General features: G+C 40.6%; 1 protein-coding gene across 1 annotated transcript in view; it reads right to left on the bottom strand.

The window, feature by feature from the left end:
• Positions 1-25,619, bottom strand: part of LOC111065884 (protein couch potato) — a 76,294-nt gene that overhangs the window by 7,813 nt on the left and 42,862 nt on the right. The gene's annotated exons all lie outside the window — the stretch shown is intronic.

The raw sequence follows: 25,619 nt of genomic DNA, 5'->3' as shown, positions 1-25,619 counted from the left end.
TAAATGTGTCTTATTTTAAGCAACATGACACGCACATGACACCAGCAGGCACAAGGGTCACCCAAAAAGAGAGGACAAATAGGTGGGGAATAGAACACAGAGAGAGAGAGAGCGAGCAACACTGTCATAGAAAGCAAGAAGGATAGGTAAAGGGGGAGGGGTGGTGGGTTAGTGGGGATACATGTACATACTGATAATGAAACCAAATGGAATAAGCGCCATAAACGCTGAATTCATTATGACAACGCCAGGAGACGTGACTCTGCTAGATACACAGGAGCGCTACAGCAGGACAGGGTACGACTGATTCCATGGGGAGTACTGAACGGTACAGAGGACATGTGTACAGCAAAGGCACTAAATGAGTGCCGTACCGCGTGTACCCCCTACCCCTGCACAACCATCGTCGTCATCACACACACACATCTCTGACAGCTTTTTATTTTTAACACCTAGGCGAAAATGTTTGAGCAGGTAGCAAGAGTTACATTTTGAGCTATGTATGTATGTATGTACAATTGTGTTCAATGAAATAGTAGTGCCGCACCTCACTACTTTCAAAACTCTTTTTGAGATAGTTCTAGTCTTTCAAATTGAACAAGTGATACCTTTACGGAAAGCCTGGAATGTAGGCATTGGATAACCGAAGAAACCCCGTTACATTTGCATTCCATCTTCTTGTTTTACATGACATAAGCCGAATACCCATAAAATATGCTGTTCAATGAAATAGTAGTGTTTTTTTAGATAATTAAAAAAAACAACGAAACTCAAATAAAAACATATATCTCATGTTCTTCATGTTTCTTGAGCTTTAATTTGTAGTTTTTTATCAATTTGGTTTTCATTGCGAACTTGCACCGGCCGGATATGGGTCATTAATCTCTTGCCAACGCTTCAATAGGATTTGAGCCAATAATTCCATGAACCACTTGCTAAAACTAGGCTCTGGTTCACGGATTTGCAGTGTCAACAATGTATTTGGTATTCCAGCATAAGACTTCGATGAGATTTATATCTAGTTGGACAGTTGGCCTTGGAAAAACGTCGATCTTTTCCGATAAAAATCAATTCCTAGCGAGCTTTTCTGGGTATTTTAAGTCATTATCCTGTTAAAAGATCCTTTTAACATGAATTTTTCAACTGTAATTTGAATTTAATGTATTCTAAAGTATACCTACATACACAGTTTCGCTCAAAACCATACTATACTCAAACGCCAGGCTAGAAAGTACTAGCTTATATGAGCTGGGCCCCATAAGGCTCAGCCTTCCATGCCCAATGCTATTTTTTTCATGATTTTAAGTGGTAATTGAATTTCTGTGAATGCCAAACATATTCTTTTGAGTCTATCTTACCATATAATACAACTTTACTATCATCAGTCAAAAGTATTTTTGTCACTGTGACACAGGCCATTCCACATGCGTTTTTCCAAACTGAAGTCGTGCACCCATGTACTCTTAGACCCAAACGCGGAGCTTTCTGGAACTTCTTGCATTCAAATAATGTGTAATCAACCGTCTACAAACTGTCACATCACTGACAGATCGATTAAAAATTTTTTTCATAGTTTTTGAGGATATTCAAGGCCTGGTCTTGCCTTCGACCGCCGCCAACCATCCTCTAAAAAATAAATTTTTCGCATACAAAATCGATTTTCAGTTTACTTCTTTTAGTTAATTGGGTTAAATACAATAGTGAGAGTGCATACAACTTAATTTTCAATTCCAATATACCTCCTGCCTTAAGTTTTTAGTCTAACTCTTAAGTATCCTCTTCTGGACCGAGCAATGATTTCTTTAACGCTTCAAAATCAAAAGTACCGCTATGTCCAAAACTTTCTTTCATCAAATTATTCAATCACCAAATTGAGCTTACGGATGGTGACTTATTTAGATTAATTTGCTTTGTTTTTTCATTTTTAAAAATTAATTTAACCCAGCACTACTATTTCATTGAACAGAAGATATCATGGGTAGTTATCTAAAGTCATGAAAAACAAGAAGATGGAATGCAAATGTAACGGGGTTTCTTCGGTTATCCAATGCCTACATTCCAGGCTTTCCGTAAAGGTATCACTTGTTCAATTTGAAAGACTAGAACTATCTCAAAAAGAGTTTTGAAAGTAGTGAGGTGCGGCACTACTATTTCATTGAACACAACTGTATGTGTGTGTTGGGGGTTGAGGTTAATGCTTCTACATACCATATGTATGTATCTGGGATGGCTCTGACTCTGACTCTGGGTTAGTGTTTATTTTTGTGCTTTTATTCGGTTGCATACTTTGCGCTAAAAGGTTAAATTTACTTTGTCGGGCGAATGGAATTAATGATGTGTGTGTGTGTGTGTGTATAGAGAACATGAAGCGTCATCATTAACCTCATCATTTGGGTTTCTATATCATTTCGGTAGTTAAATGTCTGTTGGGATAGTGAAAAGAAAATTACTAGAAGAAAACGAGAAGGAACGTGCGAGTCGCTTCTGGGGACGCGACTCTACTTATACCCGTACTCAGTCAGTATATACATTTTTGATCTTATGATTTTTTAGAATTTTAGAAAAAAAAAAATTTTACATTTTACATTTTTTTGCTACATCTGATATCTACATCTACATCTACAATGTATATTCTACATCTAACATGTAGATTGTACAATGTACATGCTTCATTTAGATTCTACATCTCCTCCGCTAGGGGTTGCTCGTGCACTGAACGCGGCAGAGTGTGCGAGCGAGAAGGAAAATGAGTTTCGTTGTCGTCGTCGGGAGGGGGGACAGGGGAAGCAACTGAAAATTAATTTCTTCATTCTGGCTATAATTATGATCCGATCTGATTCAGATTCGGCAGTCTGGTAGGTATGGGCATTCTCTACGATACTGCGTTTTTAGTTTTATCGTATCTTTAAAAATGTGCCTGCCACAGATTTTCGTCTTTTGTGGGGGCGGAAGGGGGCGGGGCGAAATTTTGAAATACACTTGCAGCAGTGTGATATCACATGAGTGTGGAAACCAAATTTGGTTGCCCTAGCTCTTATAGTCTCTGAGATCTAGGCGCTCAACAAGACGGACAGACAGACAGACGGACAGACAGACATGGCTCTATCGACTCGGCTATTGATGTTGATCAAGAATATATATACTTTATGGGGTCGGAAACGTTTCCTTCTCTGCGTTACACACATCCACTTTTACCACAAATCTAATATACCACTTAACTCTTTTTTGAGTACGGGTATAAAAAATACCTTAAAATGCTTCAATTATATATAATATTTGCATTTTAAATTGAATTATACTCTGCATAACATTCTTGGTTACATTCTACATTCAATTCTACGCAAATAACCGCAAAACGCATTGTAATCCTCGCCATCTCGCTCCCACTAACAGCTGTTACCCCACAGCCAAACACTTTCGATTTCATTTTAAGTGAGAGAGGCAGACGAAGAGCAGCAGCAGGAGTCGATCATCTCTTTTGCCGTAGTTAAGAAAGAGAGAGTTAGGGAAACGAGGAACCGAAACTTTCGGTAGAACACGAGCCGTTACAATTGCAGAGATAAGCCGAAAGAGAGGCACTTTAAGCCTCCTCTCCCTCGCCACTCTCACTCCACATGTCGTCGGGTGCCGACAACCACACACCTTCGATCTCGCTTTGAAGTACGCGAGGGCGCTGAAGAGGAGCAGAGCGTGGGAGAGTGTGAGAGAGCAACAAGTGCGAGCATAAGGAGAGCGTCGCAGGAACGTGCGTGTGCCAAGCTGGCTACGCATCTGCATCGCGCTCACAGTTTTTTCTCTGCCAGACCAGCTTGAAGGTCAGCTCCGCGTTTCGGCTCGCGAAAAAAAAAACGGGAATATTCGGTAAATCAAATGGAAAGAAGTGTCGCGTATTTGTGAATAATCTTTGAAAATGGTCAAAAAGTAGTGTTTTAGTGTAATCCAGAGCGGAGGCTTTACACAAGGCAAAATGGCATTCAAAAGGCAGATCGGCGAAGGAAAAAGGCGCCAATATGATGTGAAGTGTAATGTAGTGTTGTGTTGTGGTAAAGTGAATAATCAAATGGGCAAAAAATAGTCTACGAAAAAGTGCGTGATTAGTTGCGGAGGCGGTCCAAGAGGCAAAATGGCATATCGGCGAGGGAACAATGCGGCAATATATGAAGTATGTGCAAAAATCAGCGGAGCCCCGATTCCAGCGTTCCAGGAGGTGTCTCAGTTTTTTTTTTTCGTTTGGTTTAGCAATGTCTTGCCATGTGTGTGTGCGTGTATCAAAATATTTCCCCTTCAAGATGTAACGGTCGTTGAAAAGAGGGGAAAAGAGAGCAGAGCGTAGTAAAAAAAAAGGCAAAAGGAGTAAAAATATGAAAAGTGAGTGTGTGAGTGCAGTGCGAGTGCGAGAGAAATCTTTCCATTTGTCGTGTCTTTCTCTCGTCGCAATTTCGCAATCGCCGTGCGTACGTTTGTATGAAATGAACTGAACAGATAAAGCAGAGGAAAAGTAACGGTAAAACGACTACCACGGGCAGAGGGAAGATAGAATCGAATGAAAAAAGCAGAAGAGGAGCAGAGTCGTGAGTTTGAACTTTTTAAAATGTAATCCATATATTTCTACGTTAAATATACTCGTATATATCTCCCGTCCTTTGTAAACTATCCTTGGCTATAAAGTTAATCTTTCCCTACTGCCATTGAATGTTTCCCTGAATTGGCACTCCCTTACTCTCTGCCCCACCCTCTCCATCAGCTCCCCCTGACATTGTGTGTGTGTGTGTGTATTTTGTTCAAAATTAAAACGTGTTCTATCAATGCAATCTACCTTTATTTTTTCCTCCCCTCGTTTTACTCCGTAATCTACTGTGAACTCTGCCCCTGTGTGTGAGTGCTTTTTTTCTTGTTGTATAAAAATAGCGATATAAGTTGCAACATGTCACGCATATTGACGAAGGTGAGAAGGTGAAAATGTACAACAAAAGCAGAAGGGCGAGGCAGCGGCGAGCGTCATGACTGCTGGGGCAACATTTCAAGTGCAGCACAAAAACAGGAAGCGTTGGTGCTGCTGCTGTCTTGTCCTTGTCCCTTGTCCCTGGATCTCGGACATTTTTCACAAATTAATTAGCCAAAGTCCGACCTCTGTCCACTTTCGTGGCTCCTCCTTTCTTCCAAATAAAATGAAGAAAAAAGAGCAAAAGGGGATGCAACATTTCCAAGAGGGGCTGGGGTGGAAAACCTTTAGCATGGTCAGTTAAATAGCAATTTAAATTAATTTTTATGCAGTAAGCGGCGGTTTCTCACAGACTCCTCTTTGGCTAATTGAAGGCAATAATGAGGCTCTGGTTCTGGCTCTGGCTCTGGCCAGGCAAACAGGCAGCAGCAGCCAGCCAAGCAGTCTAATTAGGAGGTGGGGGTTGGGGTGGTTTTTTTTGTTTGTTTCTTTTTTTTAGAGCTAATGGCAATTGAAATGCAATTTATTAAATGCCTCAAAAGTGTTAATGAACTTAGCGGAAAAGATGTTTGAAGATTGTTTTTGTTGATGCTTTTTTCTTTTTGAGAAAAGTATGCGGCAGGAATGAGCATTGTAACGGGGCATAAGGATTTTAATAAGGTTAAATATTATAAAATGAAGCTCCAATTTTGAAATCACTCGAACTTCCACTTCCGATAGGAGTAAAAACTAAACAAATTACTGAAGTACATACATACATATGTACATATCTTGCAGTTGTAACCCTCGATTACTGTTTTGTTTTAGCACGGTGCCAGACAGGACTCTACCTTTTAATCTCATCCCAAAAACCTATGGAATATCTCATCCTGTGCCTGTGCCTGTGCCTGGGCCTCTGTGTGTGTGTGTCTCTATCTCTATGTTGATTTGACTTGTGTGCGCTTGTGGGCATTGCGGATAGACATTTAGTATTTTGGCAACCATAATATACACATATATGTACACTGGCAGAAGGTGCAGTAGAGGGAGTAGCAGGAAACTTCAACTTCCACTGCAATTGCAACTCCAAAGCCAAACTCCAACTCCAACTCCAATTGTGTGATTCCCCCCATTACGATGCCGATTCCGACAAACTGCACAGAAACTTGGATGGGTTTACATATGCAAGCGACATTATATTGGTGTGCAGCAGCAACAGCAGCAACAGCAACAGCAGCAGCAGTGCACACTCCTCTGATTCCCAGACTTGGATTTTGGATTTTGGATACTCCTCTGATGCGCCGCCGCCGCTGTTTGTGGGTGTGGCATCCAACTACACTATCTACATACATATCTGCTGCTGCTGCTGCTGTTGTTGCTGTTGTTGTTTTTGCTGCTGCTGCTGTTCTTGGTGGTTCTGTCTAACTCTGGTTGCCAAAATCCATTTAAATACAGCAAAATTGTTGTTGCCACTACACTGCCTCTGTCTCTGTGTATGTCTCTGGTTGTCTGTTGGTCAACCTTGCAACTTGGCTCTGATTTTGGCTTTGGCTGAGAACCTGAAATCCATTTCCCCTGCTGTCTGTCTGTCTGTCTGTCTGTGTGTGTTTGCTATTTGCGGTTTACTGTTTACTGTTTGTTGCCAAGAAGTTAAAGTTTACCCCCACCCTCTCTCTCTCTCTCCTCTCTCTCTCACACACACTCTCTATCTGTTGTTTGCCGCAATGCACTGTTTCTCCAGTTGATATTCCTTTTTGGCCAAAAACTTTGTTTATAATTATGCACGATTCCATTTATTTGTTGGGCTTGTTGGGCAAATAAATTGCCCTAACTTTTGGGTGATTTACTTGAATATTTCACCAAAATGGCAAATGCTTCCGTCTGGTCTGGTCTGTCTGTCTGTCTGTTAAGCGGATGTTACACGATAACTCTATCATTCAGTTTTACGCTCGTTGGAGCTTTTGACATTCATGCAAATTTTATATAATTTAATTTAAAATATTTTTTAATTTATTTTATTATTTATACGAGTATGCTCCTATATAATTTAATATAATTTTTATTTTACCAATAAAAGGAAACCAATTGAGTGATGGAATTTTCCCTGTGGCAATTTCCTGTCGCTGCAAAATGCCGTCGGTGTTTAATCATAGGTGGATAACGTATCGTTGTCACTGGCAACAGCTTTCAAATGATTTTGTGGTCAATGGAAGTGTCACACCCCCCTCTCTCCATCTCTCTATCTCTCTCTCTGTCTACTTATGAGACTTGCCTACCCAGTCGACCTTGTCTTTGCGTTGCCTGTTGACTGTTCTGTTCTGTTAACTGCTGTGTTCTGTCGTTCTATTGGGCCAACATAAACAGTGTAAGTAACAACGTTTATAAATCACTCTGGCAGTCAAGTGTTGACTTACAATAATTAAGCATGACAGAGGCACACAGACACACACACACAAACACACACGCACCCGTACAGAGCCACTCTCTTACGCCCAACCATTACGACGCGCAACCATAGACGTGGGCGTGGCAATGGCATACATACTTATTACTTATAGCAACTGAACAATTTGCTGCTATTGGCAAAACTTTGTTTAGCCTTAAAAATAGAAAAATTTGCATATTTCTATGCAAACGTCGCAACGTCGGGGTGTGGGTATGCGCGCGGGGGCTTAGAGGGTTGATTTGTTGCTTGATTTTTTTTTTATCGGCTGCGGCGGCATTTCCACAAAGCAAAAACGCAACAAAATGTTGTATTTATTTCTCTATAAATAGTTGTGGTAATTAAATGGCAATTGATGTATGCAAAAACCGATAAAATAGTTGATGTGCCAATGTCCACAGAGAGCACAGCACAGCACACTGAGTGGAAGAACGAATGATAAATTCATCATTTAGAAGACATTTTAAGCATAAATCTTAGGCTCAGTTGTGGGGAGTAATGGGCAATAATTCATTTAGTCAAATGGGCAGAAAATATGCATGTACTATAGTTGAGAGAGATCATTAAAAATGTTCTTATAATATCCTATAAAAATCTCCAATTTAAATATGATTTTTTTTTTCCTTTTGTGGGCTCCTAATGATGCTCCTTTGGTCCTCGTTTCGTTTTTATTCTCCCCCCAGCCTTATTATTCTTGTCACAGCAAAAGTCTTTTCAATAGATTGCTGAATAGTTTTTCAATGCCTTTGGATTTTTTCCGTTGACTTTTATGCTCTCATTTTTCTTATTCTATTTCTCTATGTAGTGGTTGCTTCTCAGTCTGGCCCTAGACCCTACCCCCACTCTCACTCTATCTCTCTCTCTGTCTCTCTCTCCTGTGTTGGCCAATTAAGTCGAGCATTTAGTCAACTTAAAATGCTAGCGGCTAAAAGTTTATGTTACAATTTGTTCTTGTTGTTTGTGCACTTGTTATTGTTGCCAGCTACTTGTGTTTGCTTAGCTTTTCGCTCATTTTTTTTCTTTTATTTTTTTCTTTAGCTTTTCTTTGGGTTTTCCCCGTGCAACAACAGAAGACAGAAATCCCAGGCAAATCTTGAAGTGTGTCGCAACAGCAAGAGAGGCAGCGAATGGGAAAGAATAGAGGGAAAGGAAAGGCAAGGGAGTCAGGAGTGATAGGAAGAATGACATAAAGAGAGAGTGAGAGGGAGAGGGAGAGTGAGTATAATTCACAGAGGAGTGCACAAATTAGAGTAAAGAACTGCGACTAAATGAGTATAAACCGAATGAATGAATAAATGAATGAATGAATGCATGTGGCTTGCATTTTGTTGTTGTATTGTTCTTGTTGTTGCTTTGTCTCTTGGGGTTTTGCTACCCTTTGCAAGGGATAGTATGAGTAAGAGGAGATGTTTTTAGCCCCAGAGTAGGATTTATCTTTAATCTGGATAGAGTGGATAGAGGAAGAACTCTGTCTGTCCATCAAATATGTAACTGCTAGAGGGTATCAGGCATACCGAGGGTATACCCTCGATTGCTACTCTTTTTCTGGCTGCCATTGTTGGCTGTAGTTGTTGCTGCAGTGCTTTAGCGCAGTTTGCATACAAAATGTGAACAATCGCAGTCGGTGAAAGGATAAACAAGCAGTTACAATTGTGCCCCGCCCTCTCTCTCACTCACTCTCATTCAGTCGTCACTATATACCCTGTACATTTGGGGTATGCTGCAGTTGTCTGAGCGAATGTGGGAGGAGCGCCCTACATGAACGGACACACACAGCACTCGCTGGCACCTCGGTAATCAGTCGCTTTGATTACTCATCGCGTTTCGGTTTTATTTTGTGTTTCTTCATTCTCCAGCCACGCAGCTAACGACACCGTGCACCACACACCTTAGAAAGAGCGAGAGAGCAATACAATTTTCTTACTTATATGTTTTTTTATATGTTTATTTATTTATATATAATTATTTATTTATATAATATTAATAATATAATATTTATATTTGTTAGCGGGCAGACCAGCAGCTGGACAGTTCAGAAAACAAATGTAAAAATTGCAAACAAATTTGTCATAGTTTTGGCGTTCTAGAGGGGGCTCTTTGCCTTTCGAGTCGTAGACATGCACGGACATGCAAGGCTGAAATTAGCACCACCACCATCAGGTCTTGGATCTCAGCGAGTGCAGGACGTAATGATTGCTGTTTTATTTCAACCTTTATTAGCATCAAAATCAAACATTAATGAGTATTCCCTAGTCACCAGATCCGACTGCGGCTTTGTGCACTTGGTTTTTTTTTTTTCGTTTTTACTGCATCAGAACCAGAAACAACAACAACAACAATCAGAAGCAGAACAACGTGGAGAGAACAAAGTTGAAAACGTTTTGTTTTCTTGGGTTTTTGCCCGCTTTCAGCTCTGTGTTTTGGCATTTAGCTCACGCGTCTGGCAAACATCGCGTATACGCGATGTGGATTGGTGCTGCTTCTCTGACTCCTCTGCTGACCCCCCCCTGAAACAGACTGCAACCCCAGCTCCTAGTGCTCCTAGTGCCCACCCCACCCGTTTGCTCAATTAAGCCTCGGCAAGGTTTTAATCTCTTCAGAATCTTTTGCTTTTGTTGTTCTTGTTTTGCTTTGCTTTGTTTTTGCTTTGCTTTTGGTTTTGGCTTTCAGATTCCCTCTTAGCCTTAGCCATTGTTTAAGCCTGTTTGTTGGCTACTGGCTCCTGGCTCCTGGCTCCAGTTCTGGCCTCTCTGGCAATCGCGTTGCCTGTTTATTTATTATCTTTGTCTGGATTTCTTTTCTTTTTTTTGTTGTATAGCGGGGAGATGGTACAGCATTGGGGGGGAGGATGTAATTGTGGGTGTAAGGATAATTAGCGCCTGTCGACATTTTGCATTTAATTAAAGTTTATTTGTCTTAGGCCAAATCTGGGAATAAGACGACTGGTCGGTTGGTCGGTCTGTCGGTCTGTCGGTCCGTCGGTTGCTAAGTTTTAAGGCAAAACTAATATTTTAATTGCTAAGCAAACAACTGGTGGCGACGACTGCAGATACGGCTGCGAAATACCAAGGAAGAAGTTTACACAGATAAAATCCACAAACAAATCCACAAACAAATCCACATAGAAAATATACATATGTATATATATATGTATTGCTCGGATTCCACAGGGATGTTGGCCTTCTTGGGTTATTTTAGAAATTAGAACAACATTTACCGGAATATTTGGATATGGAAAATGGGAAAAACAGAAATTGCTGTTCTACGAAACGTTTTTCATAGAACTTTCGTGGAATAATTTGGTTCAAATTGAGATTATCATGCAAGCAAACAGACGACATTTAGCAGCATTACAAAAAACCGATATATGTATGTATATAAAAAAAAATTCATCAATGAAGTACCATTCATTATTATATCCATTATTAAGTTATGAATATATTTTTTACCAGCTCTTTATACATTTATTAAATTGATGGATCCATTAAATAGTTTAATTAAATAAATAATTAATTAATTAATTAAATAGTGTAAAAAATTTGTTTCTTCAAACTTAGCTAATTTTACAAATTAGACCAACAATTCGCAGCTGAAATTAAAAATAAAGATGGATATAAAAATAAAGACAGAGAAAGAGAGCAAAAGAGAGAGAGAGTGAGATAAATGCAGATATAGAGAAAGAGACAAACACACACACACACACACACACACTCTCCGTAGCCTGCAACTTTTTGATTGCAAATTATTTGAAACACATAGCACACACACACACACAATGAATTTTATACACTGAATGTCAAAAGTTTGTTGCCAGCAGCAAAATCTACTTTTTTTTTGGGGGGGGGGTGGCATTATCGTTGTTATTGTTATTGTTGTTGTTGCTGGCAGTTTTAAAACAACGCCCGGCAAATGGTTCTAACAAGATAAACCCAGGGAAAAGCATTTTATTAGAGGGGGTGCGGCAAAATGTTTGTGCTGGGGAATTTGAGGAGGAGAGCAACGAGAGCGAGAGGAAGGTCTTTAGCTCCCTATGCGCTTCATGAAATATATAATGTCTATAAATAAAACTCTACTTTAAAAATGCACCAGCAACAGGGAACAGCAAGAAGGCAACGGTCCAAAGGCAACTTCAGATTTTAATAATTAAAACTCATTAACACTTTCGTTCGCTATGGCCATGGCATCTAGAGTGGATAGAAAGGGTTAAGGCATCCTTGAGGATAGATACATAGGATACAGAGAGAGGGTGGCACAACCAATCCACATTGGCCGGACAAAGATTAAATAACAAATGAGCGATGACTTTTCCAGCAAGCAAGCGAGCGAGCGAGCGAGGGGGACTTTTCGTTGCACACACTTTCGGATGGAAAAGTTGAAGAGGAAAATTTGCAGGAGCAACTGGGAATGTTGTCTCAGTTTTTGTTTGCTTATTAATTTTGAGCGAAAGCCAAGAGAAATATTCTCAGGCAGCAGCACTAGCAGCAGCGGCAGCGGCAGCGGCAGCTGTCTACGTAATTTATGAGGGAATGCGCTATAATTGCAATAAATAAACTCCAAAATTTATTAGTTAGTAGTAGAAAATATTAAAGCAAGAGAAAACTATTCGTATTAGCCAAGGAATTTAACGCTTAGGCCAAGGTAACAATACAAATTGTTTTCCGTTAGCAAAGCAGAAATGGAACCCAAAGGAAAAAAAAAAACCTACCCAAAAGCGACAAATGACAAAACAATGCAAAAGGAAAATATGGCGGGCCTTGACTAAGACTACTGGCAGGGACAATGGAAAGAGTTTTCTCTGTTGTCCTTCTTTCGTTTTCTATATTTTTTTTTCTTTTCTTGAATGAAAGCGCCAGTCAATTTGACAAGCAACATTATTTAAGGCAGAGGAAGAGGAATAAAAGAGGAGGTAAAATGAGCCAAAGTAGAAAAGGTAGCGGCGGCAGATGTAGAACGATGCAAAGTAAATTGAGATGAATGTCAAAAGGAATAACAAGAAGAAAATAAGCAGAGAAAAGTAATAAATTAACTAAGTGCTAAGGATAACGTTCCCTAAGGATTAAGGATTGAGGTAACTTTTAAGTAGGAATAATACTTTAATATATTTAAATGGGATTAGCAAGATAATCGAAACAATTGGGGGATTATCTTCAGAGCGAGAGCTCTCTCTACAGAAAATAATCTCACTTCGATGCGGCAGTGCGTCGTTTTTGTTTTTTTGCATTCCTTCATTCTCCCCCCCAGGAACTGAAGAATACTCAATTTGAAGTTCTGTTGGAGAGAAAGAGAGAGCAACTTTTTTTGTTGAAATATTTGTCAGACCGGAAGCAGCCAAAATCAATGTAAATTGCAGAAACAATTTTTCAGCTACGCCTTCACAAGCAGAAAGAAAAAAAAAAAAGAGGGAAGAAAAAAAACAGAAATAAAAGGAGAAGTATGCAATGCTAAGAACTAAAACATCTTCAGTGCACAGAGGAATCAACTGTTTCATTTCATTCATTTTTCATAAATTAAACCTAAATTAAATTATTTAATGCTTTGACTAAACAGTTTTAGCCAGAGAATACCCTTAATGCTTGATGTAATATTCATTAAGCAAAAGTTTACAGCGAATGTAAAAGAGAGATAGAGAGAGAGAGAGAGAGTGAGTGGAGAGCCGTTTGTTGCAACTATAGAGGGGAATATCTAATAAAATGTATATGCGGCGTGGCATGGCATGGCGTATACGTGATATGTGTTGCCACGGCAGCAACAAAATATACGAGAAGGAGTTGTTGCAGTGGCAGTGGTATAGCAGTGGATAACTGTAAACTGCGTCGACATCAGCTAATTAAGATTGAAGTTGCCGCAGTGCCACGGTGCCAGGGAACACACGAACACGAAGTGTGGGGAGGCGAGAACCGGAGTAGAAGCTAATTTATTATGCCAAAAGTATGTTGTGGCATGCCACCGCAGGGTAGGAGCAGCAAGTGTGTATCTGTGTGTGTATATGTTTTAGGAGGAGGTGTTGAAGTGCAGGTGTTAACTGACAGATTTAGTGCGAAATTTCATCTAACCGAGGGAGAGGGTTTCCTCCTTCCCTTTTGTTTTTGTTTTTAGTTGCACATCAAACCAATATCGATGCGAAAAACCATAATGGAAATTTTTCGCCAAAAATGGCAAAAACTCTGATATGCAAAAACTCGTCGACTGTATTTTTTCTCTGTGTGTTTTTGTGGGTTTTCTGCCTGGCATGAGAATTCGCTCATTGAATTTGCGAAGCAATTTCCAAAAAGTTTCTCCTTCAAGGCCTACCACAAAACTGAATTTTCTTTTTCAATAAGCATTTTGGCTATAGATTTTTGTTTTTCAATTTGCTTGCGAGCACAAAACAGCAGTTGGAAATTTACGTTGAAAGAAAAGCAGCAGAAATAGAAAATTTGGTGAAAGAAAAGTAGGAGCCAGTAGGGCAGGGAAAAGCAGTAGGGAAAATCAGTAAGGAGTGGAGGAGGAGATCCAAAAAGTAGTAGAGTGAAAAATCAAAACGAATCATCGCATTTTTGGGTCAATCACAGATGAACGATGAAGGAGAGAAGGCAGAGGCAGAGACACAGAGAGAGAGAGAGAGAGACAGCAGGACATGGATTACGTGCTTAGGATATGCTTGTTACTTGCTCTATCTGTCCCCCCACCCCGTATCTCCACTATCCACCCCTCTCTGTTTTGCCTCTTGTGCCAGTTTTGGTGCCATCTTTTTGGGGGGGGGGGGGGTTTTGAGCGCTGGCTAACGAGCGCTTTTTGGACTACAGAGGGACACCACCACTTCTTAGATTTCGGTGCGGTGCGGTGCTGGTGCTTGTGGCATGTTCCCTGCATCGATTGACCAAACAACAGGGTATGCATATTAAACACCGACTCTAGGACTCTTCTCTTTCTTTATCTCTCTCTCTTCGTCTCTCTCTTTCGCACGCTTTTCTGTTCCATTTTCCCCACTCTCTACTGCTTAGATCTCTGGGCTCTCTATACGCCCGGACCTTAAATAAATAATGTTGACCCAAGCAGCGGGCGCTACGACAGCGGCTTTTCAATACAAACAACAACAAAAAAAAAAACTACAGCCAAAAGGAAAGCACTTGTTCAACGGGGTACTTGGCAATACTGTTGGCCAGGGTTGCGACTGCTGCTGGCTGCTGCTGCGGCTGTTTAATGAATCGTTCGATTGAATGCAAAAACATTTGCATTCCGTTCTCGTGTTGCAAATGAATGAGGCAGAGGGGTACTCCTGCTGTTGCTGCTGCAAATAAGGCAGAGGGGTACTCCTGCTGTTGCTGCTGCAAATGAAGGATGGCAGGGAACGGGCACGGGCACGGGCACGGGCTCTCCTACTGCTGCTGCTGTTCATTAGTTTTGCATTTTGCTGATTGTTTTTTGCGTTTTTGCGTATAATTAGTTTTTGTAAATGTGTGTGTGGTGTGGGTTGGGGGTGGGGGTGGGTAGAAAGGGAAAACACAACAACAACACTTTTATTGCACAAACATTTTGATGATATCAATTTTTAAGTAATTCCCCTTGCAACAGAATGCAGAAGCAGCAATGATTGGACAATAATTGTATAGCCTTCAACATTTCGCATTTACCGCAAAACAACATTGAAACTTTCCACATGTGAATTATTGAATAACCTGACAATTATCCAGAGTCCACATGTCAGTGCTGTGCAGAGTGTATGTCAGTGTGACAATTAAAACATATGCCAAATGCACAAGAGCCATGTGAATTGTTTCCGACAGCAACAGCAAACAAATACGAGTATGCTCGCCAGCTTCAGCTTCAGCTTCACTCTGTTCCACATATTTTGTGTAATTAACTATTTATAAATGTTGTTTACACACACACACACACACATTTCAGTCAGTGGTTAAGTGCATTTATTCGTTTGGGTCGGGGATTTTCAAGGGATTGGAAGGAGCAGACACCACCCTGCTGGTGCTGCTGCTGCTGCTGCCTTTGCTGCTGCTACTGTCAGTGGCATAATCTAATCGTAGCTCTTGCATTTGGAATTGTTGATTGGTCATGACAAGACAAAAACATAACTAAAAATAAATAAAATTATTTGTTTTGCACACAACATTTGACATAGGAATTTTTAATTCAATTGAATAATTCACGAACGCATTGTAATGCTGTCCATTATTATTTCCATTTAAATATCAATGGGGGAAGGAAAATTTCTTAATGGCATGTCAGCAGAGAATGCTGTTGACTTAAGCTGTCGATTGCTGCACAATGGCAAGGAGTTGACGAACAAACTAAAGAATTGAGTCAGCAAAAACACACACAGAGAATGTTTTAGGTTAGGAGTCAAATATTGTTTGCACCCTTATGCATTTGAAGCGGTTATAAAGGGGGTGTGAAAGGGTTATAATTATGAATGATTTTGTATATTTTAAAGCAAATATAATGCAAGGGATCTTTAATATTCCAATGCTTAAGTTCTGCGTTTTTCTGCTTCGCATACTTTTGCCGCTTTCCCTCCTTGGTGTCTGTTGCATTAATTCCCTTTTGGGCAAAGTACTATTTTCTGGCAGTCAAAAATGTTCACACTGCACCTGTCAATTTTCGTACGTTTTTCCACCCCCCGCCCCACCCAACCAGAATTCCTTTCGCGTTTTTCTTTCTTTTTGGGCTAGAACTTTTCTTTGGGTGCCTGCTGCTGTCTTTGCCACACGAAACCACCGCAAATTAGGCAAAGTTTTCCCTGCTGCTTGCCCACCCTGCTGTCTGCATTGTTGTGGCAAGTTTATTAGCTGCTTGGCAGGTGGCCAAGCGGAAACAAAAGGCATCTTAAAGGAGTCGCCAACGAATGCAGCGCTCTGGAATTGGTTGCAGGAAAGTTAGTGGCAAGAAGGGAAGAAGGCACGTCACTGTTTAAATAACTGTGGCATACAGGCAGGCAGGCAGTACGGGGCTGCATGTTTCAAGGCCTGTTTGGGGGATTTTTCACTGACTATTTATAGAGAGAGAGAGAGAGGACACTGGCAGGACATTCTGTTTCTGCTTCTGTTTCTGTGTTTTTTTTTTTTTCAGAGAAATTTTCACACTCACTTGAGCCGCCGCCCCATCGATGTGCCACACACACACACACACACGCATCCTGCCACAGTGCACATAGCACATAATCCTCTCTCACTCTGTGTCACTTTTGCACGCTTCTATAGCCATCTCTTTTCAGCTTGTCATTCACAATTAGCCGCTTTGGCTAAAAATAAAAGCTGTTAAAGTGGGATGCGAGAGGACAGCGATATGGGGTACGGTCAGTGCTTTAGAGAGTGACTTGGGGCTAAAACGGGTTTGACAGCGTGTGACAATACATGTAAACGACACACGCAAACACATATGCAAAAAGGGTAGAGAATAGCGAGAGAGAACTCAAAGTCAGACGTTCAGTTTTTCACCGATGTTTAGGCAGGAAAAATCGAGAGAACCTACGATGAGGTTTTTTCATTTGTAGAGAATTTTTTTTTGTATAGAAAATCACATTTTTTGGTATTCCATTGTATGAAAATGGTTGCTGGATTTTTGTGGCACTCAAAAACCGATTGTGTATGTATTTATTTATTAATATTTATACATTTGTTTTTTTGTAATTATTTTTAGTTTTATTACGTATTTTTTAACTTGTTTTTTTTTTATATTATTTTTATTTTTATTATGTTTTTTTATGATAATTATTTTTAAATTAAAACATTGTCAAAATGCTGCCGGTTATTAAGTTGTCGTGACATTTTTTTTGTTATCAAAACCCCTTCTCTCTTTCTATCTCAGTGGCTTAAAAGCAGAGGAGGGACAGACAGACACACTTGGACACAAGGATTCAAGTGTCCTTCAGTCTATTTGGATACTTTGCATTTTGCAACGATTTTTTTTTTCTACTCTACGTTCGTGCTTCTGCTGCTGCTGCTGCTGTTGTTATTTGCTTGCTAAATGTGCTCTATTTTTGAACCAAAGACAGACGGAGAAGGAGAAGGACGGTTGGATAAAGTGTGGATATAGAGAGGTACGAAACGAGAGCCGGAGCGACACACACATACAATGCCACTTTGGCTAATGAAATGCAAACGCCATGGCAAAATCTCCCCAACCCCCACCCCCAGCAAACGCGTTCAGCGAGCGAGAGTGTGTGTCTGTGTGTGTGTGTGTATGAATATTTATATGTAGGAGAGTGTAGTAGGTGTAGGTGTAGCTGTGAGCAAAATAGCTGTAAAAACATGAGAGGAACCCGGCAAGAATACTAAAAAAAAAAACAACAACAACAAAAAAAAACGAATGCAACAGCACACACACACACAGTGGCAACAACAGCTTCAGTGGCAGCATCTTCAGGCTGCCTGCCACATTAATATTTATGCACTCTCAGGGGAGGAGTGAGGGAGGAGTGAGCAGCGATGAAACGCTGAAACCCGATTCATAACCCACCTTAAAGCAGCAAAACGTTAACCGATTTGCCAGAGTGCTTTAAAACGATTAAAAATCGATTAAAATATGTTTATATACGCTTGAAAAATAAGTATTATTGAATGGAAATCTGATATAGCCATGAAATTCATTTGAATACCGTTAATATTTTTGTGTGTGCCGAATCAAGTGTTAATAAACGATGGAAATCGGTTTAAAAGGTTTAAAGGTTTAAAAGAAATTAAACTGGAACGATTTATTAATCGGTTCCACAGGAGAGGTCTACTTCTCCTGGAATAATTTTCATAATTATTATGTGGAAAGATGTCAATAAATTCCATTATAAACTTCTCCTGCAATAATTTTCATAATTATTATGTGGAAAGATGTCAATAAATTCCATTGAAAACATGTCCCGGGAACCTTGTTGCTCATTTAGTTTTTCAAAATTTCCAATTAATTTGATTGGAAATTAATTTTCTTGATTTTCTTGCATTTTTTCTAATGAAACTTGCAAACTTTTCGAAACTTTGAGTGCCAAAAATGTTTCGTTGTTCAGCTTGATTTCTTTATTATATTTGTTTCTTATTCTTCTCGTATTTTCCATGTTTTTTACACTCTTTCTCACGCATTTTGTCATGTCAATTACTGCCTGCCTTAATGATTACTTCATTTAATGAGAAATTTTAGCTCAAATATTTGTCTCAACATCAGTTCACGTTGTGCCATTTTCTTCGAAGAATTTAGCCATATTTTTCGCAAACTATCATCTCACCTTTTTTGCTCTGTGCCAAGCAAAACTTTTGTGCATTGCTTTAATTGCAGAAAGAGTTGACAGGCAGTCCGGACACGCCCTTTGAGCCAATAACGTTAAAAAAGTTTTGCCTTTGCCAAGCCTCCCCTCACCCCCTCAAATAAAAAGTAAAGTAAATAAATGGAAAATTGTCCTCAAAGTTTAAAGGTGAAAGAGCACTGGGTTCAAGTCAGTTTTGTCACCCCAATTTGTATGGCAAATTGAATATCGAATATTGAATCTCTGTAGAACTCGAAGCGACACTTTGCAGGGCGGAGACGTGTGGATTTTAATTATCGATTTGCTAGAAACGAATAAAGAAAAACTGAGACTGGGAAATCTTGTAAGGCAGGGAGTTACACAAAATGTAAATTGATTTATTCGCTGATTTATTCATAAACTGTGCAAAACTCTTGCCAAAAGTAAATGTTTGATTAAGTCACGAATAAAAATGCAAGAAATGCATTTAAAATATTTTATATTCTGTCGGTTATTCTGCTCTGCCATGCAAATTAATTGAAATTAATTACTTCATTTACATTTGTTGCATGCAACACATCAGTGGGGGCGCGCGCTGCAATTGAATTAAATTGAAATCTTCAGCAAATATTTGGCTTTAAATTTAATTTAATTTTCATACATATTATGGATACTGTTGCTGCCGCGCTGTGTCTGTATCAACAAATGTGGTCTCCCGTTTAATGGGAAAACTGTCAGCGACACTCAGCTCTGCTCCACATGTAACGTGTAACCTTTAGTTAAAGTTACTGTCAAATCAAATGCGGAATGCACAGAGAGAGAGAGAGGGGTGTGGCAGAATTCTGTAGCCAGAGCCCAGTGTGGATTCCAGTGCCAAATGGTCCTCCAATTGAGTTTTTCATTGCAGCCAAAGATCGACACAAACAAGCGCGTAATTGAGTCTGCACTGTGCATGCCATTGCCCCCCAGTCCCTTTGATTTTCCACACAGGGAAACCCCTTTCCCACAAGTTTTTGCCAGCCATAAAAATGCAGCAGAACAAACAAAAATTAAGCGGAAAAATTGTGCCCCGAAAAGGGTGTTGTTTGCTCGGCCAAAAAAAAATTTTTAAGAAAGATGGGTAAAATTCCATTTAAACCATAAAAATATGTGTGTAAACTTTTTTTTGGTTGATGCACCAAAAATTTTTGTAAATCATTTTGAAAATATTTTTGTAATTGAATTTATGTAATTTTCGGGACATTTTATCAATATTTTTTTATTGATAGCATATTTCTACAATATATGTATTTTTGTATATTTGTTAGTCATTTAAATATTGCTTTTTATTGTGAATAATTCCGTTTATTCATAAATTCCTTTTGAAAAATTTTCAATATATTTGATTCGATTTAATTTTTTGGGACATTTTGAAATCCATGCTCTCTTTTCCATGTGGATGCAAGGTATATTTTGTGCTTCTTTTTTTGTATACCCGTACTCAAAAAGAGTTAAGGGGTATATTGTATTAGTGGTAACTTTTTTTTTTAATTCTACATAAATCATAAGCTCAAAAATTAATATGCTGACTGACCAACGGGTATAAAAGTAGAGTCGCGTCCCCAGAAGCGACTCACTCGTTCCTTCTTTTGGTTTTTTTTTTAGGTCTTTGCGACAATTGCGATGACAGCCAGGCACTCCCTTACCCCTCATCTCCTTCCCTGCCCCTTATCGCTCTGTCAATAGACATCAAAAATGAAAATTGTAATGCGAACATTTTTGGCAAACGGCGGAACTCCGGGACTCGGGCTCAGTGCCGGACCCTGGCATTGCCGCCGTGTGGATATAAAATTTGGGTGGGTGCGGTGCACTGCGGGGGAAGATGGGATCCGCCCGTTTGTTGTTTTTTGTGCAGTTTCCACCTACAATTCTCTCTGAAATTCGCCGCTGCTGCAGTACCCTCCTGCCGCTGCTGTTGCAGTACCCTCCTGCCGCTGATGTTGCAGCACCCTCCTGCCGCTGCTGTTGCATCACCCTCCCTTTCCCTGAAAACCCACTGTCCAACTCTTTCCCTGAATCAACCATCCAGCGACCCTGTCTCTCGTTTTTGGCTCTTCTGGTAGTTGGCCATATTGACAGCGCCAAATTCATTAATGTCACAACGGCAAAGAGAGGAGGTGGTGCAGACACACCGAGACAGGTACCACCGATGGAAGAGCAGTGCTGACATTCCACTGGTATCCCCCGCCCCCTCCCCCTCCCTCTTCACCCGCAGTTCCACAGTAATCCAAAGTTTATATTTCTGGATGCCATTGTTAAATGGTTTGCATGGCAGCAGCAGCAGCAGGGGGCAGCAGTGTGGGGTGTGGAGTGCTGTAAAGGCTACGCGACAAAAGAACACACAGAGAAAAAGAGCAGGGAAGCAGGAGGAGTATGATCCAGAGTGAGTTATCGATGGGTAGCCAGGACGACGCAGGACAATTCACGTAATGAAGTGACAGCTTTATTGACAAATAAATTCTGTTTGACAACACTCAACGAAAACCAACACTCGCTTCCTTTCGCCGCGCAACAAACACAAACTAATAAAAAAAAATACTGGAAAAATACTTGCGAAAATACTGGAAAACTGTTGGCCAATAGTGCAATTTGCTTTGATCTTTTGGCTGTATAAAATAAATTGCGTAAATATAACAAAAATGATGGCACCCAAAAAAAAAAAAAGGGGAAGACGAAAGGAAAGGAACGAGACGAAAGTTTCATTTAAAATTCAAATCAACAGAGAGACGAGATGAATGGATGATGCTGGCAGAGAGAGACAGGAGAGATATAGAGCATCACTCAATGGGGAAAACAAAACTACAATTGCTGCTGTGTGTGTGTGTGTGTGTGTGTGTGGCAGCAATCCCCACTGCTGTTGCAACGTGGCGCCATGAATTATGCAACAAATGTGTTGCAGATTAAACACACAAAATGCCAAAGCACTTAAAATGTCACCCAACCCCAACCTCAACCCCCCCCCCCAAAAACTAACTAATGCAATTCCCGAAAACACACACACAAACAGAGGAGGGGCGGGTGTTTGGGGATGATGTATTCACTCGTCGTTGACTCAATGAATAACAGAATTGCAGGGTATGGATGGGAAAGTCAGGAGTTGATTGTCATAAGGCAGGAGAGTTAGTTGATGCCTTGAAGCCCGACAAACAGACAAGCCAAAATCCATAGGCAATTATAATTATTTAAATTATTTACACAAATAATAAAATGCAAATGCAAGTGGCTGAGAAGCCGTAGATTTTGTCTCGGATTTAAGGGGGTGGTGCAATGTGCAATGAGCAATGGCAGGATGAGGCATCCTCCAGAGACTGCAACTGAGATGACAACTAAGAATCCACTCATGAATGTGTGTGTGTGTGTGTGGAATGAAAAGTAATCCTCCATCTAAGCTCATAAGAAGTGGAATTTAATTAAGTTTTCATTTGATTACAGAGACAGAAAGGAAGTCGAATAAATGCATAAAAGCGAGAGGACTCAAAACTCAGAGATTCCTCTATCAAATATTCATTGGAATTAAATGAGATTGGATTAGTTAATTCGATATAAGATAAACATATTTTGTGGTATTTTTGGGGGGGTTTCAAATAACAAAGCGTTTTCGCATGGGCAGAGTTTTAGCTGCTGATCTGCTTTCTGTTTTTTGGCCTCATTTCATATGCGAGAGCAGTGCGTGCACTCACGCTCTTTCTCTATCTAGGCGGCCTCTCTCAGGAGAAACAAAAAAAATACGCAGGAGAGTTGCGTTGCACTTCGTTGCTGTTTTCGTTTGGTCATCGCCCGATCGTGTACGAAACGGGAGCGTCATTTCATTTCACGAGCAGCGCTGCTGCTATCTCTACTGCTCTCTTCTGCTCTCCTGCTCGCCGGCATTCCATTTCTCGCACTCGGCAACAACAGTTTTGCTTTTGTTTCTTTTGTCATAAATGTAGAAAAAAATGGCTACATCGATTCTTGCATTTTTGTTGTTGCTTCGACTGCCCCACTATGAAATAAATGAATCGCAAAACCTTCTGTTGTTGTTGCTCTTCTTAGCTGTACTCCAATGCATAATGCACTCTAGCAATTAATTGCATTATTCTATAGCCCTCTTACTCTCGCGACAATTCCTACTATCTTTTGCTCTGCATAGCTCTCATAGCAACAACAACTACTATATATGCATACAATGTAACAGGAATCCTGCACTCTGTTCTCTCGCTCTCTCCGCAAATATGAAATTTGCTTTTTTATATTGCCAGCATGTGGATTAAAAACTCCAACCAAAAATCTCAATACATTTGCCGCAACTAAAAACTAATCCTTAAGCCTTAAGCCTTAGTTGAAACTTTCCATTCCATTAAAATGTTGAGGCATTTTTCTAGAGAAAATTTTATAGTTTTTTGAATTGAATTTACACGTTTGTGTTGGCGTGGCTTCAGGTGAGTTCAAAACCCACAACTTCTCGCACATTCTTTGAAATCTCTCCCAAAGGGCACAAATCGTAAGTGAAAATCCCCTCGAAGGCGAAAAGATTCCCCCCCACTCCAAGTCAAGTCGAGTAACTACCCAACAATTGCAAAACTCAATCTCGCAAGCCACAAAATGAAGACATTTTTCAACCCATGTGTGGGAGTGTGTGTGTGTGTGCTCGTATCTGTGTGGAGTGTCTGTCTGTCTTGCCGCAAGGATAAAATTTGCCCCGCTTGAATGTGATTTCAGTGGCAAACCCCAGGAATGTCGACTCCTTTCCCTGCGTGTTTGTTTCGGGCTACAAGGATTTGTTTGTTGGTTTGTTTGTTGGTTTGCTTTGGTTTGGTTCATCCGTTTGTCTGTCGCATTTTATCTTTTGCCTCTTTATGGGCAGCCATTTTTTTTATCGCCTAACGTGATAGACCCCATGCCTGCCCCTCCTGATGCTGCCCCTCAGCAATCCATCTATGGTTGCTCCTACTCTACTTCAGGCTTCTGGCTTATCTCTCAAGCGGCGTTTTGTAACAATTTTTATTGTTTTTTTGTGACGCAGTGGGGTGGGGCGGGGGGCAACGCCTGAAGTTGGCTTTTCGTTGGTGAAGATTTATCTTCGAGCTTCGAGGGGACACAGACGTGGCTGTGTCTGTGGCTTTGTCAGAGAGCTTTACCCTTGCGATAAGGGCGAGAGAGGAGCCCGCCAACTCGACAGTAAAGAGCCTTCGGGGCTTCGTGGCCAATGGTTGAACGATTTATTTTCTATTTTGTGCCTGCAAAATGAACTCGAAATTAAATCAGAAGACAGCAGCCAGCAACCAGCACCAGCCAGCCGATTGAGAGGCACAGCAGAGTTTGTGGCGTCTGGCAGGCAGCCTGCTGTTTCCGATCAAAACTGAAAATTCGACCCATATTCGCCGGGACTCTGGCACGTGCTGCTCCTCTCTCACAGGACACAATGTGATGTGCCCTGGCAAACAGCTTTGGACTGCAGTTCCTGCCTGCATTTGCCCATTGCCATGGGGGGCGGCGGCAATCGCTTGACTTGATTTTTATACGATTTCTGGCTTATTTTACAAATTTTGCGCAAATTTTTTTTTGAAATGGAAATGGAAAATGGGTTGGAAGGAAGGAAGGAAGGAAAAAAGCTTGAGTGCAACGAGAGTCACGTTTCTGACCGAACCATTCCCTCATCAATATTATGGCCTTTCCACATTCTTCTCTCTCTATCTATAAAATTATGATGCAGTAAATTTTGATGCCCGGAAGGGGAGGCCTGCTCTGCTTTTTTCTTTGCCCGCTTGGCAGGAATAAATACATGACATAAAAACTGTAGCATCAAATGGCAACTGCCACGACATTGAGTGACAACGAGAGTGCAACAAACAAACAAACATCAGAGTTGTATTCTCGGCCACTGCTAAAGCGACTGTCAGTTGCATGTCATACAGAAAGAGAGGCAGTGGATTTCCCTGACGACTTGACAGCAGATGGAGCCGAGCCGGTTAGGAAATAAAAGGCAAAAGGCAAATGAAGCGCAAGGAAAAACTCAACTTAAAGCAGCGAAAAACACTCTCTCACAAAAAATTATGATGTACACACTTTGCCAAGGGTGTTTGCTTTTGTTGTTGTTGTTGTTGTTGTGGAGTGAACAAAGAACAACAACAAAAATGTGTCACCATGTGTGCGAAAAGAAAAAAGGAAAACTTCTTGCATTTTGCTGCCCGAAGTTTATTGGCATTTTTGCTGCTGCTGCTTCCATGGGAAAAGTCAAGGAAATTTGAAGCATGAACTTTTCCACCTCAGCTGTAATCTATCCTCTTGCAACTTATCTCATATCGCGCAGGATAGGCACACACACGCACACAGCTCTTTGCTCAATCATTTGATATCAATCAAAAGGCACTCCAGCACAGGTAGCTAATGGCAACGACCTCTCTGCTGCTGCTTCTGCTGCTGCAAATAAATGAAGAATGTGCGTGTCCACATGAAATGCGATGGGAAATTTAATCAAGTTTCTCCACTCTAGACACTCGCAGGCAGGCAGACGACAGACGGTGGGCAGACGATTGATGTATGTGAATATCAATCACACTTAATTTTAAGCTGGCACACAGAAAAAATAAAAGATGAGTGCCAATCGAGCGACGCGCCAACCATTGCTTGATCTTGCTCTTTCCCCCGTGGATGGACAAGTGCTCGCTCTTTCCCTGCCTCTCTCTGAGTGACCAATTGAACATAATTTCATGCCCCAAAAAGGCTTGAAGCCGTGGCACATAAGCAGGCATTTTCCAGGCCATTAAATGCGAGTGTTTTTCATTGTTTGAGGTTCATTTAAGCGTAATTTTCTGGCTTTAAATTCTCTGTGCGCCTCAGACGTATTTATTATTGAATGTGTACTGGAGTGTATTTATTTTTGAATTCCTTTAAGGAATAAATTCTAAGCTAATTTCAGAAACACCGCCATTGATATTTGATCGACTTATCCACGTCGTGGATTTTCTAACCAACCTTTTACGCTGCCATAACATCGACAGGCGGCAGTTTCGTTTGAGCTGAAACCGAACGTC

Source organism: Drosophila obscura, unplaced genomic scaffold, assembly GCF_018151105.1.
Source record: "Drosophila obscura isolate BZ-5 IFL unplaced genomic scaffold, ASM1815110v1 contig_4, whole genome shotgun sequence".
Lineage (NCBI taxonomy): Eukaryota > Metazoa > Arthropoda > Insecta > Diptera > Drosophilidae > Drosophila > Drosophila obscura.
This window is presented reverse-complemented; position numbering and strand designations above follow the sequence as displayed.